This window comes from Oncorhynchus gorbuscha, linkage group LG06 (genome assembly GCF_021184085.1).
Source record: "Oncorhynchus gorbuscha isolate QuinsamMale2020 ecotype Even-year linkage group LG06, OgorEven_v1.0, whole genome shotgun sequence".
NCBI classification, from domain to species: domain Eukaryota; kingdom Metazoa; phylum Chordata; class Actinopteri; order Salmoniformes; family Salmonidae; genus Oncorhynchus; species Oncorhynchus gorbuscha.
This window is the reverse complement of record NC_060178.1, coordinates 2,823,947-2,833,943: the sequence shown is the minus strand read 5'-3', so window position 1 is coordinate 2,833,943 and position 9,997 is coordinate 2,823,947. Positions and strand designations below refer to the sequence as shown.

Sequence of the window (9,997 nt, the reverse complement as noted above, 5' to 3'; positions counted from 1 at the left end):
CTTTATTGTTTTGAAACTTCTTGAATTGAATTGAGAGAGACAGAGAGACTGATAACTCTGGAGAGAAAGAGGAACAGACAGAGAGACAGTAGGTTCAGTAGCCTCTCTGCACCTCATTGAGTCAGAACTCTGCCACCCTGCTCTCCAGGTCCACCAGGCCTTGTCCTCCCTCCTGGACAGACAGGTACAGACCACCTCTTGGTCCTGCTCTACTCTCCTCCTTCCTGGACAGACAGGTACAGAACACCTCTTGGTCCTGTTCTACTCTCCTCCCTCCTGGACAGACAGGTACAGAACACCTCTTGGTCCTGCTCTACTCTCCTCCCTCCTGGACAGACAGGTACAGACCACCTCTTGGTCCTGCTCTACTCTCCTCCCTCCTAGACAGACAGGTACAGAACACCTCTTGGTCCTGCTCTACTCTCCTCCCTCCTGGACAGACAGGTACAGAACACCTCTTGGTCCTGCTCTACTCTCCTCCCTCCTGGACAGACAGGTACAGAACACCTCTTGGTCCTGCTCTACTCTCCTCCCTCCTGGACAGACAGGTACAGAACACCTCTTGGTCCTGCTCTACTCTCCTCCCTCCTGGACAGACAGGTACAGAACACCTCTTGGTCCTGCTCTACTCTCCTCCCTCCTGGACAGACAGGTACAGAACACCTCTTGGTCCTGCTCTACTCTCCTCCCTCCTGGACAGACAGGTACAGAACACCTCTTGGTCCTGCTCTACTCTCCTCCCTCCCGGACAGACAGGTACAGAACACCTCTTGGTCCTGCTCTACTCTCCTCCCTCCCGGACAGACAGGTACAGAACACCTCTTGGTCCTGCTCTACTCTCCTCCCTCCTGGACAGACAGGTACAGAACACCTCTTGGTCCTGCTCTACTCTCCTCCCTCCTGGACAGACAGGTACCAAACACCTCTTGGTCCTGCTCTACTCTCCTCCCTCCCGGACAGACAGGTACCAAACACCTCTTGGTCCTGCTCTACTCTCCTCCCTCCCGGACAGACAGGTACAGAACACCTCTTGGTCCTGCTCTACTCTCCTCCCTCCCGGACAGACAGGTACAGAACACCAGCCTCTCTTTTCCGGGAAAGAACACCAGCCTCTCTTTTCCGAAAGTTTCTGTCCACCAACATCTCTTCTATTTTGACATCAATACCGTAGTTCTTGGTTCTCAGTTCAACATGATGTATCTAGGAAGTTGTTTGAGTTTTATTTTAGTTTGACTATTGAGAGTTCCCTCTATTTGTGCTTTCACTAGATTCATCATTGGCACGGAAAGAGAGTCCCTGTCTTCCTAACATTGATGTGACCACAACAATTCTCCTCAGATACTCCCTTCTCTCTGCAATATCACCAGCAGGGTCAGATGTTCAAATCTGAGCAATGTTCCCATGATTGATAGTTTCCTGGTAGCTTTGCCACAACACTGTCTCTGTGTGTTTCTGTCATCTCATGTTTGACAAAGATAAACTAAGCTTTTTCCAATTTTTTGCAATATCATTTATAGCCTGGAACAGATAGTAAAACTACATTAAATACAACGTTAACTAGATATTATCTGTGTCATTTATAGCCTGGCACAGATAGTAAAACTACATTAAATACAACGTTAACTAGATATTATCTGTGTCATGTATAGCCTGGCACAGATAGTAAAACTACATTAAATACAACTAGATATTATCTGTGTCATTTATAGCCTGGCACAGATAGTAAAACTACATTAAATACAACTAGATATTATTTGTGTCATTTATAGCCTGGCACAGATAGTAAAACTACATTAAATACAACGTTAACTAGATATTATCTGTGTCATTTATAGCCTGGCACAGATAGTAAAACTACATTAAATACAACTAGATATTATCTGTGTCATTTATATCCTGGCACAGATAGTAAAACTACATTAAATACAACTAGATATTATCTGTGTCATTTATAGCCTGGCACAGATAGTAAAACTACATTAAATACAACGTTAACTAGATATTATCTGTGTCATTTATAGCCTGGCACAGATAGTAAAACTACATTAAATACAACGTTAACTAGATATTATCTGTGTCATTTATAGCCTGGCACAGATAGTAAAACTACATTAAATACAACGTTAACTAGATATTATCTGTGTCATTTATAGCCTGGCACAGATAGTAAAACTACATTAAATACAACTAGATATTATCTGTGTCATTTATAGCCTGGCACAGATAGTAAAACTACATTAAATACAACTAGATATTATCTGTGTCATTTATATCCTGGCACAGATAGTAAAACTACATTAAATACAACTAGATATTATCTGTGTCATTTATAGCCTGGCACAGGTAGTAAAACTACATTAAATACAACGTTAACTAGATATTATCTGTGTCATTTATAGCCTGGCACAGATAGTAAACTACATTAAATACAACGTTAACTAGATATTATCTGTGTCATTTATAGCCTGGCACAGATAGTAAAACTACATTAAATACAACGTTAACTAGATATTATCTGTGTCATTTATAGCCTGGCACAGATAGTAAAACTACATTAAATACAACTAGATATTATCTGTGTCATTTATAGCCTGGCACAGATAGTAAAACTACATTAAATACAACGTTAACTAGATATTATCTGTGTCATTTATAGCCTGGCACAGATAGTAAAACTACATTAAATACAACGTTAACTAGATATTATCTGTGTCATTTATAGCCTGGTACAGATAGTAAAACTACATTAAATACAACGTTAACTAGATATTATCTGTGTCATTTATAGCCTGGCACAGATAGTAAAACTACATTAAATACAACGTTAACTAGATATTATCTGTGTCATTTATAGCCTGGCACAGATAGTAAACTACATTAAATACAACGTTAACTAGATATTATCTGTGTCATTTATAGCCTGGCACAGATAGTAAAACTACATTAAATACAACGTTAACTAGATATTATCTGTGTCATTTATAGCCTGGTACAGATAGTAAAACTACATTAAATACAACGTTAACTAGATATTATCTGTGTCATTTATAGCCTGGCACAGATAGTAAAACTACATTAAATACAACGTTAACTAGATATTATCTGTGTCATTTATAGCCTGGCACAGATAGTAAAACTACATTAAATACAACTAGATATTATCTGTGTCATTTATAGCCTGGCACAGATAGTAAAACTACATTAAATACAACGTTAACTAGATATTATCTGTGTCATTTATAGCCTGGCACAGATAGTAAACTACATTAAATACAACGTTAACTAGATATTATCTGTGTCATTTATAGCCTGGCACAGATAGTAAACTACATTAAATACAACGTTAACTAGATATTATCTGTGTCATTTATAGCCTGGCACAGATAGTAAAACTACATTAAATACAACGTTAACTAGATATTATCTGTGTCATTTATAGCCTGGCACAGATAGTAAACTACATTAAATACAACGTTAACTAGATATTATCTGTGTCATTTATAGCCTGGCACAGATAGTAAACTACATTAAATACAACGTTAACTAGATATTATCTGTGTCATTTATAGCCTGGCACAGATAGTAAAACTACATTAAATACAACTAGATATTATCTGTGTCATTTATAGCCTGGCACAGATAGTAAAACTACATTAAATACAACGTTAACTAGATATTATCTGTGTCATTTATAGCCTGGCACAGATAGTAAAACTACATTAAATACAACGTTAACTAGATATTATCTGTGTCATTTATAGCTGGCACAGATAGTAAAACATTAAATACAACTAGATATTATCTGTGTCATTTATAGCCTGGCACAGATAGTAAAACTACATTAAATACAACGTTAACTAGATATTATCTGTGTCATTTATAGCCTGGCACAGATAGTAAAACTACATTAAATACAACGTTAACTAGATATTATCTGTGTCATTTATAGCCTGGCACAGATAGTAAAACTACATTAAATACAACGTTAACTAGATATTATCTGTGTCATTTATAGCCTGGCACAGATAGTAAAACTACATTAAATACAACGTTAACTAGATATTATCTGTGTCATTTATAGCCTGGCACAGATAGTAAACTACATTAAATACAACGTTAACTAGATATTATCTGTGTCATTTATAGCCTGGCACAGATAGTAAAACTACATTAAATACAACTAGATATTATCTGTGTCATTTATAGCCTGGCACAGATAGTAAAACTACATTAAATACAACTAGATATTATCTGTGTCATTTATAGCCTGGCACAGATAGTAAAACTACATTAAATACAACTAGATATTATCTGTGTCATTTATAGCCTGGCACAGATAGTAAACTACTGTAGCGACCCGCACAGACAGCTGTGTGTTCTGTGTTCGGCTAGTAGCTGGTTGTGTTCTACTTACCAGTTCCCAGTGTTCGCGGGGTCCGACATGCCAATCAACCTGCTATCTGCCAATCACAGGAATGCCTGGGATGTTCTGATGCCGGGCATCCTGGTGGTTGGCGGAGTGGCGTGGAGGGGGCGGGGCATTGGAAGTTAAGGTTCAGCCTTTGTTCTCTCTCTTCCGTCTGGGCTTCACAAGAGAAGGTCCCGATTGGCTTGTGGGGAATCTTTCATTTATTTGGCGTGAGCTAAGGCCAAACAGTAGCCGGTGTAAAGTTGCTAATAAACCGTCAATTCGTAACTCCATCCTCTGTCTGGACAATTGTTCCTTTATGATCTAGTCAGGTCATTACACTACATTAAATACAACGTTAACTAGATGTCATCGCCACATAACTTATGTCGAATTTAAAAGACACCGTTACCGTTAGTAACGTCTGTTACACAGGCAGCCTCACATCAAAACCTATTGGTTAACAAAGCTTTGATTATGACCAAAGTCTATAGTAGTGAAAACTCTCTCTATTGTAACTTAGCACACATTCACATCACTGCCTCGACATGAATGTGTCCTGTCAGAGCCGTTTCCTGTCCGTTAACTGTTAACAGGCTCGAGCCACAGCTTAACCAATGAGCTACAAGGAGGACTGACAGTCACGAGCAGTGCAGCAGCCTCTGCAGCAGCAGCCTCCCCCGGGTCCTAGTGCCCGCCCGGTAAGACGGTTAAGATGCGATGGAACGGAGAGAAAATAAATCACAGAGAAAATATATTGACTGATATATTGAATTGTTTAGGGAAGCTTTAGCTTTGGCTTTAATAAATACACTTCAAATAAACTTCTCTGGTTCTGAACTCTTCTCCACACCTTCTACCTCACTGAACTCTCCCTCATTCATTTCCATTTCACCTCCAGAACTCAGTCTGGGGCACGACTCTGTTTGCACTTGAATTATAACATTTGAAATGTCTCTATTCTTTTGAAAATAAATGTTGTTTAATGTTTACTGTTCATTATTATCTACTTCACTTGCTTTGACAAAGTACATATATGTTTCCCATGCCAATAAAGACCTTTGAATTGAGTTGAGAGAGAGACAGCTCCATTTTAATGTATAGGGGACATGAGTCGTCATGGTTACTCATGGTTATGTGATGAGGCAGCCCAGTTGGTTACATGAACCAGTCTATTCTCTGAAAGGGGTCCAGACAGCCTGTTCCCAACAGTGGGGTCAGTGGGATTGGATAGGGGCCCCTCTCTCTCTCTCTCTGACTGGAGGAGAGAAGTGAAATGGTGTGTCTCCTCTGGTCAACAATACTCACCTTGAAAGACTCCACAGCCTGTTGGAGCTCCTTCAGCCTCTTCTCTCTCTCCTGGAATCTCTGCTGGACCTTCTGCTGACTCATCCCCAGCTGCCTCTGTGGAGAATCACTCTTCAATGAGCTATCAAGCTTTATTAGTCCAGTAGATCAGTAGTATAGTAATGTGACATAGGACCCATAGAGAGGAAGGTCGACAATCCCGAGGAAGTCCCTTTACAATATTATATTATGTTGCTATGTGAATCATTATAGTTTTTATGGTAGGACTACATGTATCAAGGGGTTGAGACTGAACTTTGGACTCATAAAAGGCCATTCAGAATGATAATAGTGTTTGACTTTAGAAAATGGTGATATATTTGTAGCGAACTCAATATACTCAAGGTTTGTGTTCATATTTGTGGATCCATTTCATATTGTATATAATATAATGATCTCATATTGAAACAGATTTAGTTCCTACTGTATCTTTAATTCTTTGTTTATCAGACAGCCACCAACAAGTTGTTCTGGTCTTACCTGTTTCTCAGTCCTCTCTGCTGCAGCTGACACTGTATCATGGCCTTTATGTTCATCCATCACACACAGCAGACAGATACACTGCTGATCGGTACGACAGTAAACCTCCAGCAGTTTGTCATGATGAGAGCAGATCTTCTCCTGTAGTTGTGCCGTGGCTTTGACCAGCTTGTGCTTCTTCAAAGCAGGAGATTCATAGTGAAGTTGGAGGTGAGTGTCACAGTAAGAGGCCAGACACGCCAGACAGGACATGAGGGCTTTCTGCTTTCTGGTCCCAGTGCAGACATCACACGCCACATCTCCAGGTCCAGCATAGCACAGAGCAGGAGGGGGAGCAGGCTGGAGTCCTGTCTTCCTCAGTTTCTCAACCAGCTCAGCCAACATGTTATTTTTCCTCAGATTAGGCCTTGTAGTGAAAGTCTCTCTGCACTGAGGACAGCTATAGACCCCTTTCAGAACATCCTGATCCCAGTAGCCCTCAATACAGATTCTACAGTAACTGTGTCCACAGGCAGTAGTGACCGGCTCCTTCAGTAGATCCAGACAGACAGAACAACAGAACTGGTCCTGGTCCAGCAGAACTCCCTGCTGAGCCATTTGGACGGTTGTTCACTCTCTCACAGACAGAGGACACAGAGACTCAGATCAGTTTCGTTTCCTCAGAAGAGAGTTTGTGGGAAGGGGAGGGACTTCCTGGTTCTGCCAGCGGGGTGGGGTTAGAAAGGAGGGAGGGGTTAGAGGAATGGAGGAAGAGAGAGAGGAACTGCATGCAACAGCAAGAGGGAGACAAATAGTTTTGTTCCAAGGTTAGAGCCCTTAACATGGAACAAATGACTTAATGAATCTTAAAATGTGAGTTGTTAGAATATATGAAGGGTAACAGTTTCTATGAAGTACGTGTGTATCATTATTTTAATGACCTTTATAATAACTTATAATACACCTATGTGTTGTAATTAATCAATAAGGACTGAGGAGGTGTGGTATATAGTTAATATACAGTACCACAGATAAGGACTGAGGAGGTGTGGTATATAGTTAATATACAGTACCACAGATAAGGACTGAGGAGGTGTGGTATATAGTTAATATACAGTACCACAGATAAGGACTGAGGAGGTGTGGTATATAGTTAATATACAGTACCACAGATAAGGCCTGAGGAGGTGTGGTATATAGTTAATATACAGTACCACAGATAAGGACTGAGGAGGAGTGGTATATAGTTAATATACAGTACCACAGATAAGGACTGAGGAGGTGTGGTATATAGTTAATATACAGTACCACAGATAAGGCCTGAGGAGGTGTGGTATATAGTTAATATACAGTACCACAGATAAGGACTGAGGAGGTGTGGTATATAGTTAATATACAATACCACAGATAAGGACTGTTCTTAGACAAGACACATCGCAGATTGAGAATTATCTAACATATTCAAAAATGCAATCATATTTGATTTTATTGGTCACATACACATATTTAGCAGATGTTATTGCGCGTGTAGTGAAATGCTTGTGTTCCTGGCTCCAACAGTGCAGTAATATCTAACAATGCTTGTGTTCCTGGCTCCAACAGGGCAGTAATATCTAACAATGCTTGTGTTCCTGGCTCCAACAGGGCAGTAATATCTAACAATGCTTGTTTCTAGCTCCAACAGTGCAGTAATATCTAACAATGCTTGTGTTCCTGGCTCCAACAGGGCAGTAATATCTAACAATGCTTGTGTTCCTGGCTCCAACAGGGCAGTAATATCTAACAATGCTTGTGTTCCTGGCTCCAACAGTGCAGTAATATCTAACAATGCTTGTGTTCCTGGCTCCAACAGGGCAGTAATATCTAACAATGCTTGTTTCTAGCTCCAACAGTGCAGTAATATCTAACAATGCTTGTGTTCCTGGCTCCAACAGGGCAGTAATATCTAACAATGCTTGTGTTCCTGGCTCCAACAGGGCAGTAATATCTAACAATGCTTGTGTTTCTAGCTCCAACAGTGCAGTAATATCTAACAATGCTTGTGTTTCTAGCTCCAACAGGGCAGTAATATCTAACAATGCTTGTGTTCCTGGCTCCAACAGGGCAGTAATATCTAACAATGCTTGTGTTCCTGGCTCCAACAGGGCAGTAATATCTAACAATGCTTGTGTTCCTAGCTCCAACAGGGCAGTAATATCTAACAATGCTTGTGTTTCTGGCTCCAACAGTGCAAGCGACTTACAGCTGTAATCGCAGCAAAAGGTGGCGCTACAAAGTATTAACTTAAGGGGGCTGAATAATTTTGCACGGCCAATTTTTCAGTTTTTGATTTGTTAAAAAAGTTTGAAATATCCAATAAATGTCGTTCCACTTCATGATTGTGTCCCACTTGTTGTTGATTCTTCACAAAAAAATACAGTTTTATATCTTTATGTTTGAAGCCTGAAATGTGGCAAAAGGTCGCAAAGTTCAAGGGGGCCGAATACTTTCGCAAGGCACTGTACATATGAAGTGGACAGTAGTAGTTAAATAGGAAAGGCCTTGACTAGAATACAGTATATACATATGAAGTGGACAGTAGTAGTTATATAGGACAGGCCTTGACTAGAATACAGTATATACATATGTAGTGGACAGTAGTAGTTAAATAGGACAGGCCTTGACTAGAATACAGTATATACATATGTAGTGGACAGTAGTAGTTAAATAGGACAGGCCTTGACTAGAATACAGTATATACATATGAAGTGGACAGTAGTAGTTAGATATAAACTTCATACAAGAAATTATATGTGTTCATGTTGAATGTTTAATTAAAGAAAGAACTGAACACTGAAACACTATACAAAAACAGTAAACAAAGCTAATGCGAGCTGTGCTGAAACAAGCCATCAACATAGACAATCACCCACAAACAAACAGTGAAACCCAGGCTAGTAGATTAAATCAGAGACAACTAATGACACCTGCCTCTGATTGAGAACCATACTAGGCCGAAATACAAATCATAGAAAAACAAACATAGACTGCCCACCCAACTCACGCCCTGACCATACTAAATAAATACAAAACAAAGGAAATAAAGGTCAGAACGTGACACTGGTGATGACAGTAATACTGGAGGAGGTGCTGGGTAAACCCCAGGACGTAGAACACAGTCATCTATCTGGTCTGGTGATGACAGTAATACTGGAGGAGGTGCTGAAACAGTAGTAGTTAAATAGTCATCTATCTGGTCTGGTGATGACAGTAATACTGGAGGAGGTGCTGGGTAAACCCCAGGATGTAGACTACAATTATCTATCTGCTCTGGTGATGACAGTAATACCCAGGATGTAGAACACAGTTATCTGCTGTGGTGATGACAGTAATACCCAGGATGTAGAACACAGTTATCTATCTGCTGTGGTGATGACAGTATTACCCAGGATGTAGAACACAGTTATCTATCTGGTCTGGTGATGACAGTAATACTGGAGGAGGTGCTGGGCAAACCCCAGGATGTAGAACACAATTATCTATCTGCTCCTTACGATGACAGTAATACCCAGGATGTAGAACACAGTTATCTATCTGCTGTGGTGATGACAGTAATACCCAGGATGTAGAACACATTTATCTATCTGCTGTGGTGATGACAGTATTACCCAGGATGTAGAACACAGTTATCTATCTGCTGTTGACAGTATACTGGAGGAGGTGACAGGATGTAGGCTGCTGTGACAGTAATACCCAGGATGTAGAACACAGTTATCTATCTGTGTGGTGATGACAGTAATACCC

At 40.1% G+C, this 9,997-nt stretch overlaps 1 pseudogene across 1 annotated transcript in view; it reads right to left on the bottom strand.

Moving 5' to 3' along the window:
* The window catches only part of LOC124037437, a 16,986-nt pseudogene extending 10,097 nt beyond the window's left edge, over positions 1-6,889 (bottom strand). Inside the window, exons 1-2 of the transcript XR_006839180.1 lie at positions 6,236-6,889; positions 5,717-5,812 (exon numbers count right to left, since the gene is read on the bottom strand). The product of XR_006839180.1 is annotated as a tripartite motif-containing protein 16-like (transcript). The remainder of the gene's footprint in view (positions 1-5,716; positions 5,813-6,235) is intronic.
* Positions 6,890-9,997: the final 3,108 nt, after the last annotated feature.